General features: G+C 37.8%; 1 protein-coding gene across 1 annotated transcript in view; it reads right to left on the bottom strand.

Annotated features, from left to right (window-relative positions):
- LOC138691571 (zinc finger protein 664-like) overlaps positions 1-10,474 on the bottom strand; it is a 116,003-nt gene that overhangs the window by 76,330 nt on the left and 29,199 nt on the right. The window lies entirely within an intron of this gene.

The raw sequence follows: 10,474 nt of genomic DNA, 5'->3' as shown, positions 1-10,474 counted from the left end.
TGATATGTCAATTATTTTTAAATGTGTTTTTAATTCATATATATATATATATATATATATATATATCGTAATATAGGCCTATTGAATAAACAATCAGTCAATCAACTAACCAATCAATCAGTTTATCAATGAATCAGTCAAAAAAATTGTGATACCTTTACTTTTATTTGCCGATTGATAGATTCGAACCAGTAAAATTAAGATGAAATGAACAAAGAAATACTTACTTAAAAATGGCTTTTAGAGAACCCGGAGGTTCATTGCCGCCCTCACATAAGCCCACCATCGGTCCCTATCCTGTGCAAGATTAATCCAGTCCCTTCCATCATATCCCACCTCCCATCTACGTCTCGGCTTTCCCAAAAGTCTTTTTCCCTTCGGCCTCCCAACTAACACTCTATATGCATTTCTGGATTCGCCCATACGTGCTACATGCCCTGCCCATCTCAAACGTCTGGATTTAACGTTCCTAATTATGTCAGGTGAAGAATACAATGCGTGCAGTTCTGCGTTGTGTAACTTTCTCCATTCTCCTGTAACTTCATCCCTCTTAGCCCCTAATATTTTCCTAAGCACCTTATTCTCAAACACCCTTAACCTCTGTTCCTCTCTCAAAGTGAGAGTTCAAGTTTCACAATCATACAGAACGGAGAAAGAAATAAAAAGACAACAAATAAAGAAATGAAGAAATTTAGGAAGAAAATAGAAATGAAAAGAGAAAAGAATAAATGGAAATAGAAAAGAAACACAAAATGAGAAATAAATAAAGAAATGAAGTAATGGAGAGAAAAAAAAATTGAAAAAGAAAGCAAGATATAGAAACATGAAAAATTCAGAAAGAAACTAAACATGAAAACAAGAAACAACAAAAATAGCAGTCAAGAAATCTAGAGACAAAAGAAACACCAAATAAAGAAAGGAATAGAAAAATCAAGAACTGTAGATAGAACTCAAGGGCGCATTATTGTAGGGAAGAACGGGTAACTCGACTATGGGGTGGTACAGTATCATTTCCCAGGAAGCAATATGCCGTATAGGTATGCAGCAGATTTATACAGTGTGTCCCAAAAGTCAAGGTGGGGTTTCAGAGGATTGTATTTTTTTGAATGAATAGAGATAGAAATGTAATATTGGTGCCAGATGAAAATAAAACTCTGACAAATTTTTGCATGTAAGTTTGAAGCACTGGAGGAAACAAAAGACGGCAACAATAGAACAAATGCAATAATTTTCATTGTTACAATTGCTTATACGGGATGGATTTTCCAAAAGAAAATGCAATGTGTTCTGTTGCTGACAAAATTTGAATCTGTGACTCGTTAAGCATATCCACCTTTTGTGATAATCATCTGGATGAAGTGCATACAACAATTGAAGTTTATAAGGAGTCTGATAAAAACGTTTCTTTAAAGCTCTATGAACTGTTGTTTTCGGAAGCCCTAATTGTCTGGCTCATTTACGAACTGATTTCTTTGGACTATGAACAAATGTTCTTCAGATGGTTTCTACCGGTTCTTCATTTGTCCATGATCTTCCAGTGCATTTTTTCACCAATAGGCTTCCAGTCTCGTGTGGTAGTTCTTCGTTAAATACTTGACGAAATTTACGTCGTACAGATTCAAATTTTGTCAGCCACAAAATACATTGCACTTTTCTTTGGACATCCATCTTTTATAATTAATTGTAACAATTAAAATTATTGCATTTGTTCTACTGCTACAGTCTTTTCTTTCCTTCAGTGGCGCAAACTTACACACGATAAACTTTGAGAGTTGTATTTTCATCTGGCACCAAAATTACATTTCTACAGGGACATCATTTTATTTTTACTAATATTTTTAATATTAACCTGGCTATACCTTTGGATTAACCGTTCACAACCGTAAACACCGTTTGCTACCGCTTCCACGACTGGGGTTCGCTGATACTGGCGTAAAATACAAACAAATCACTTTACTAGGTATAGGAGGGATGAAAAGTAGTTCATCCATTTACGTAAACTAGAAAATATCGCGATTTTGAGTTTGATAATTTTCATTAGATTTTTGTTTAAACAAAATACAGTACAGTATTAACAGTGAGTGTTTTTACTCACAAACTGAGCTGTCCATGTGGACGTATTCATTATGCAGTGTATATTATACTGTCTACAGCACATTAGCGTACAATATAGAGAATGAACTTAAATTGAAAAATGATCATAATATGGATATTTAAACACATGTTTTTTTTTTTTAAATGGAGGCCGTTCATTTCGATCCAGGCTTCAGTTCTTTTGTGCATATTATTGCACTATAGACTATTGCACCTAATTCCAATTACCATTTTCAGCATTCGTACTAGTAACTCATGTTGAAATAATGCTGTACCTACTCTATAAAAGAGTACCTTACGTACTGTAAATTCAATCTTCACTTCTGCCCGATCCGTAAAAATAAAATTACTCAGACATGCTATCTACTGTCCGTCCAAGTGGTCAATAGCAGGGTCGTAGAAAGGGGAGAAATAACGTGACAGTTAATTACTTAACGAGGCTCTTTTATTTAAGTTATTTTAAACAGTTATTACGTAAACGTCCAATTCCTAACAGAAATTAATGTTTTCAGAAAAGAGCTAAGACAGCCCAGCCACTAGCCTTTACAGAGGGGCGAGCAGAAGCGGGTGGGGGAAACTGGGATGCGACTTAAGCAAACGGATGGCGGTACCTGTGCGAAAATATGATTCAATATTGAAAATTCTTTCGTCACTGGAAAACGCGAATATATTTCTGGAACGTACTATACTCACTAACTCAGTACTGCATACGTGGCCTCGGTTCTGTGTGGAGGACGGCTGGAAGTTTAGTAGTAGAGGGGGTGGGAGTGAAATACATTCAAAAACTCAGGTACAATAAAAATTGAAGTAAAAATAAAATGATGTCCCTGTAGATTCAAATTTTGCCAGCCACAAAACACAATGCACTTTTCTTTGGACATCCATCTTTTATAATTAATTGTAACAATTAAAATTATTCCATTTGTTCTATTGCTACAGTCTTTCGTTTCCTTCAGTGGCGCAAACTTACACACGATTAACTTTGAGAGTTGTATTTCCATCTGGCACCAAAATTACATTTCTATCTCTATTCATTCAAAGAGTATAATCCTCTGAAGCTCCACCATGACTTTTGGAACACACTGTGTTTTATTGACTCTATATTTTAATATTAGAAATATACTATCCCTGTTTGCCAGTGTTAAACTCCAGACATTTGTCAAGATGTCTTCATGGTGATACAGACCTCATCTATGGATTTTGTACTGTAATAGTTTAAAATATTTAAGTTGAAACATTTTCACTGACATAAAAGCCTGGCACATATTTTATAATTAATTCGATGCGATTCGGGACGAAATCTTGAGAGTTTCTGACCCCATAAACCCCCAGTGTTACTTTTTAAGGTTCTCTGGCTGGAATGACCTTCGTGGTCAGCTGACCGTGTTCCTCTTTTGAAATATTTACTCCCTGATGCAGATGCATTAAACTTTTACGGCTGGGAAACTCTTCACCCTTCTGTGGGTCGTACATTTCCCGACTTTATTCATGCAGTTGTCTTTAATATTGAATACACAATGCCAAGAGGATTGAGTTACCTAGCAACGAGAATGTTGCTGGAGAGGAAATCAAATTCAGTGATAAAATAGACGATCCTGCGTATTCTTGAAACAACTGAGACGCGTTTCTGCGTTGGTATTTACTTCAGCCTGTTAGTTTCTCTTTGTAATGTTAGCCTAAAGAATACAGACTCTGCATTCTAATACTGAGGTCGAAGTTTATATCCTGTGCATAAAGTGGAAGTTGTTCTAGACGATGTCTCTTTTCTGGACAAGTTTTACCAACACGTTTCCTTTGTAATTGCTACATAAATTTTGTGATGATGATGATGATGATGATGATGATTATATTGATGTATTATTAAAGGAAGACTCCCTGAAAATCATGAACATTTTCTAACATATTTTTATTTTCAGTTTTTTAGAATGTATACTTTCAAATCCAAAATAAATTTAGTTCAATTCTGATTACAAATATGTTTATTTTTTTTTAATTAAGGCTGTAAGGGGACGTGGCATTTAAAGAGTTGTCAAAATTATATTTTTCGTCAAAGAATTCTTCTCCACTGATAATCATGAATATTTTCCAAAATATTTTTATTTTCACTTTTTTTAGAATGTATATTTTCAAATCCCAAACAAATTTAGTTCAATTCTGATTACAAATATTTTTATTTTTTTTTAATTAAGGCTGTAAGGGGACGTGGCATTTAAATAGCTTTCAAAATTATATTTTTCGTCAAAGAATTCGTCTCCACTGAATATCATGGACATTTTCCAAAATATTTTTATTTTCACTTTTTCAGAATGTATATTTTCAAATTCCAAATGAATTTAGTTCAATTCTGATTACAAATATGTTTAGTTTTTCATTTTTAAGGCTGTAAGGGGACGTGGCATTTAAAGAGCTGTCAAAATTATATTTTTCGTCAAAGAATTCTTCTCCACTGAAAATCAGGAACATTTTTTAAATATTTTTATTTTCACTTTTTTAGAATGTATATTTTCAAATCACAAATAAATTTAGTTCAATTCTGATTAAAATATATTTATTTTTTTTTTAATTAAGGCTGTAAGGGGGCGTGGGATTTAAACAGCTGTCAAAATTATATTTTTCGTCAAAGAATTCTTCTCCACTGAAAATCATGAACATTTTCTAAAATATTTTTATTTTATTTTTTTTTTAGAATGTATGTTTTCAAATCCCAAATGAATTTAGTTCAATTACGATTATAAATATGTTTAAATTTTTAAAAATTAAGGCTGTAAGGGGGTGTGGGATTTAAAGAGCTGTGAAAATTATATTTTTCGTCAAAGAATTCTTCTCCACTGAAAATCATGAACATTTTCCAGAATATTTTTATTTTCACTTTTTTAGAATGTATATTTTCAAATCCCAAATGAATTTAGTTCAATTCTGATTACAAATATGTTTAAATTTCTAAAAATTAAGGCTGTAAGGGGGCGTGGGATTTAATGAGCTGTCAAAATTATATTTTACGTCAAAGAATTCTTCTCCACTGAAAATCATGAACGTTTTCCAAAATATTTTTATTTTCACTATTTAGAATGTATATTTTCAAATCCCAAATGGATTTAGTTCAATTCTGATTACAAATATGTTTAATTTTTTAAAAATTAAGGCTGTAAGGGGACGTGGCATTTAAAGAGTTGTCAAAATTCATTATTTTTCGTCAAAGAATTCTTCTCCACTGAAAATCATGAACATTTTCCAAAATATTTTTATTTTCCCTTTTTTTTAGAATGTATATTTTCAAATCCCAAATAAATTTAGTTCAATTCTGATTACAAATATGTTTAATTTTTTTTAATTAAGGCTGTAATGGGGCGTGGCATTTAAAGAGCTGTCAAAATTATTTATTGTTTTTTGTCAAAGAATTCGTCTTAACAAATTTCAGGTTACAAATCTAGTAACTTTTTTATAAATAATAATGATAATAATAATAATAACAATAATAATAATAACAATAATAATAATAACAATAATAATAATAATAATAATAAAGCTATTTGTTCTTTTGTTTTTATTCTGCTCACAATTTCATGGAATAAAATTTCTTCCTCACCAATTGTATTGTTTTAATATCTGTTGCGTACACTCTAATAAAATATAATGTTAACACACTGTATTATATTTTCATTTTTATTTATTTAATTTAGTTAATATTGTACATTGATTCAATACTTTACTGTGTGTTCATTTTAACACATTTTTTAAGTGATCTACGTTTGCCAGTGACCAGAGAGCATGCAGAGGCAAAGAATGGAAAGGTTACAATAACGTAGGTCTAAAAGAAGATTTCAGCAGATATAACTTACATCCCCTATCTCAAATTGCTTAAAATTTCCTACCTTAAAAGCCCACGATGTTAGTCGCAATCTTTCTGTGACACCCTGTACATCGTAATGTATTTGTGTGGGATATTAAACAGTATGACCACTTTTAAAATCTCTGACAATATGTAAATTGCTTCTCACCGTGTGTTTACTCCATTCATTCATTCATTCATTCATTCATTCATTCATTCATTCATTCAGTTCCATAGATCTTACATGAGTAATGAAGCTTTAAGATTTGGAACAAGTTAAAATTTTACAATATTACAATTACAATTTTTACAAATTTTTACAGTTTTACAATTTAGTAATTTTCTACAATTTTTACAATTTTGAGCAATTTTTTACAATATTTTGGCGACTTGTAGTGAGGATTCGCCAAAAGATTACCGGCACTTGCCTTTTGGTTGGGGAAAACCTAATAAATGTGTATCTTAAATGTCGAACTTTTAATATTAGGCCTAAGTGACAAAACAATCAAACATTTACCCATCGTAAAACTGCGAAGTAAGTATTCATTGTTATCAGTCATTAATTTCCTTTAATTGATATGAATGAAATATGCGTTACAAGAGCGGTACAGTATGTTGAAGTTTTCATGTTCGAGGAAAAGTTTGAAAAAGCGAAACGTAGTTGAGCTTTTTTAATTTCCGAGAATTGAAAGAAAACATACCGCTCGTGTATCGTACATTATTTTGTGCGAAGATCGTTTATTACATACCTGAATTAGTTGCAATGAAATCTCCATCTTGGTTTCTGTTCAATGACGGCAAATTTGCGAAACAAAAATATCTATCTTCAAAATGTTTGCTTTAAAATGTTTTCTGTGTTTACTATACTCCAGGAAGCCGTGATATGCGTCTATTTTTTCCCCCCCAGTCTATAGAATCTTGTTGATTTTTTCACGGCTTCCTTAATGTTACTTGCATCACGAATGCAGTAACTTTAGTGAAGTTGTAGAGTTTACTTTATTTTTTCAAATATTTAAAAACAATAATTAACAGTGCAATTTATGTGAAATTGCACTGGTAAGTTTCCAATTTATAATTAGTACTATATTGAACGTCTCTAAAAATAATATGTTAAAAGCCTAAAGCAGTAAAATCAATATGTCATTAAGCGGTAAGAAGAGGGAAATTGTTATGTGTGTTAGGTTGGGAATACTGAATGTGGAATTTTAAACTTTCCGCGGATTGGTTTTGTGCGGAAACCAAGCAAATACGTACGATCTCACACAATAGTAATATACGTTACAAGAGCGGTATGTTGACGTTTTCATGGTCGAGGAAAAGATTGAAAAAGCGAAACGTAGTTGAGCTTTTTTAATTTCCGAGAACATGAAAACAAACATACCGCTCGTGTATCGCACATTATTTTGTGCGAAGTTCGTTTATTACATACCTGAAAGACGAATGTCTAATTAATTGCAATTAAATCTCCATGTTGGTTTCTATTTAATGACGGCAACTTCGGAAAACCAAAATATCTTTGTTTCAACATTGTTGCTATAAAATGTTTTCTATGTTTACTATACTCCAGCAGGCCGTGATATACGTCTGTCTTTTTTCCCCCAGTCTATAAATGCGAACTTAAAACAAACGGTAAGTTTATGTAATGATTTATTTTTCATTTTAATATTTTAACAATATTATTTATATAACATATTGCAGTAATAACATCGGCATCTGGAATCTTGTTGATTTTTTCACGGCTCCCTTAATGTTACTTGTATCAGGAATGCAATAAGTTTCGTGAAGTAGTAGACTTTACTTAATTTTTTCAAATATTGAAACACAATAATTAACAGTGCAATTTAGGTGAAATTGCAGTGGTAAGTTTGCAATTTATAATTATTATTATTATGTTAAACGTCTCTAAAAATAATATGTTAAAAGCCTAAAGCAGTAAAATGAATGTCGCGCTTAACCGGTAAGAAGAGGGAAATTGTTATGTGTGTTACGTTGGGAATACTGAATGTGGTATTTCACACTTACCGCGTATTGGTTCTGTGCGGAAAGCAAGCAAATACGCACGATCTCGCACAAAAGTTTGTTATTTTAATTAGGTATAAAAAATTGACAGTAGATCGTAAACTGCACAATTTCTTTCCATTTGGAGTGCCGGCCTCGTGTAAGGGCGGCAGCGCTAACGACTGCAGTGTGTGTTTTCGAGTCGGTCCGCGCCGCTGGTTTGTATAGGACGCCGCGCCGTCGATACGCGCGTGGGATGGTGGGGACTTCTTTCTTGGACGTGGAAGAAGTCAGACGTGCTTGGAGCTTTTAGCAGCAGCAGCAGATCTTCGGTTTCGCAGCGAACGCAGCCCATCGGAGAACTTCAAAACAGCGGCTACAAGTTAAGACAGCTCAGCAGCCCAGCAGCTCTCGGCCAGTGAGACTCGAATTGCCGAGCACAGGCCACGTGATCGGCACTTAAGAAGCAGACAACTGGTCCACGTGCCGCACCGGCGAGCAGCGCGAAGATAGCCGCGCAACCCACGGAGGTCTGTGCGCACTAATCTTCCCTAGGCCAGGCGGATCCCGGTCGGGGATTGGGTCCTCTCTCGAGGAGACCCCTAGCCGTCCTTGGTCCTTAGGCAGGCTTACTGCTAGGTTGAGACTCCGCGCGTTACTGGTTCACGCACTCCTTGGAGTGACGGTACCGGTCCCGGAGTAACTGCCTAAAGGCAGGGCCCTCGGACTAATTTGCTTTCTGCCCTCCATTTCTTGAACTATTATCCGGCCCTTCTGAGGGCTACGCTAAATTTCGTCCGGCCCTTCTCAAGGCCTACGAGAGAAAGCGAATCACACCGACGTTCCCCGGCGGGCTCCACAGCGCTTGCTACGGTAGCTAACCGGGCTAGGCTCCGGCGACCGGTCGGGCAGAACTGCTGGGCTTCCACCCCTAGTGGGACAGGGGCCTAGCAGGTACTTTCACTGCGGACCGCGTGCCGCTTAGGGACATTCCCCCTCGATCTTCGAGATCGAATAATGACCCGATTTAGGGAAAAGAAGGTCACGAGCCCATCTGAAGTCGGTGGCGTTCGGCGGTTACTTAAGTGCACTGATCAAGCAGGACCCACTGCGTCGTACTTGATAGATCAGCCTAAACCCGCGGCCCATACTCCTCCACCTCACCCGAAACGCCGGTGCCTGCGTTCGACGGGACCAGTACGGACACCGCCGATTCCAGTGCCAGTCGCAGAGATTCTAAATCTGCGGCCCTCCCAGACTCTCCCAGTCCCCTCAGGACTAGTTAGAAAGCCGGCTGACTAGTGCAAGCTGGCAGCTTGCAAAGTCGCAGACGCGGCTATTGCAGTAGTACCTGGTCCGAGTGGTCTTCATAGACCCAGTGATAAGGGCAAGTCACTAGTGGAGCCGCAGCCATGCCCGTCGGGCTCTAATGCGCCACAGGCCAAGAAGGCCAATAAGAAGAAAAAGAAGGGCACAGCTTGCCCCGAAGAATGCGGCTCTCCCACCGCAATTGCCCTGAGTGAGGGAGAGAGAATTATCCTCTCTAACTTAGAGAAATTAACGGCCCCTCAGGCCAATAATTCTGCACAACGCGACGAGATACAGGATGCGGAACTTCCCCCCGTTCCTGAAGTTCAACAGGAAATGGATACTGCTCCTGAAGTAGTAGATGTTCCTCCGCGACCCCCTTCCCCCGCTCGTACTCACGTTTCGGAGAGTGAGGACGAAGATCGAGAAGGCGCTGCTGAGACGGCCTTAACTAGGAGACGGGGGGACATTCCCCCAGTCATTATTACCCCGGCCTTTACAGGTTCATTAGGCCGATTGAACCTTGAGTTCAAAGCGGAGTACGAACCGCTAGGAATGTGCTCATACCGGACGCGTGGCGGGACGGCTGTGAAAACCATCTGCGACAGGGACTACGCAAATCTCTGCAGGTTCCTGACAGATCGGCGAGTAGCGTTTAACCTGCTTCGCCCCAAAAATGAGAAGCATCTTCGTTTCGTACTGAGAGGAGTCGACATTCATACCACAGAGGAGGACATCCAGGGCGACCTGGATTTCCAAGGCATCACCGTCTGGCGAGTGACGAGGATGCACTCCTCTAGGACGAAGACCAAACTTCCTATTGTCATTGTGGATATAGACAACACCCCCGAAGGCCGGGATAGAATTAGAGCCCTACGGCAGTGTTGCCTCATGCGGATTACGGTTGAGGACTATGTCCCCAGCAAGCGTCCGCCTCAGTGCAGCAACTGCCAATGGTATTACCACACTCAGGCTAGTTGCAGAGCACAGCCAATGTGTCGGGCTTGCGCACGCCCCCATAGAACTAGAGACTGTCGCAAGCCCAACAATGTCCCTGCTACTTGCACACTCTGTGGCGGCGCTCACACCGCCAACTACGGAGGTTGTCCTGTAGCTCTCCAAGTTAGGGATGCCACAGAAGGATCGAGCAGGGCGGACCGGCGGAGGAGGGCAGAGCTCGAGGAAGAGCGGACGCTCCAATACGAGTGGCTCCGACAGCAGCGGGTAGAGCGAGCTGCCAGGCAA

The sequence above is a fragment of the Periplaneta americana genome, chromosome 16 (genome assembly GCF_040183065.1).
Source record: "Periplaneta americana isolate PAMFEO1 chromosome 16, P.americana_PAMFEO1_priV1, whole genome shotgun sequence".
NCBI classification, from domain to species: domain Eukaryota; kingdom Metazoa; phylum Arthropoda; class Insecta; order Blattodea; family Blattidae; genus Periplaneta; species Periplaneta americana.
This window is presented reverse-complemented; position numbering and strand designations above follow the sequence as displayed.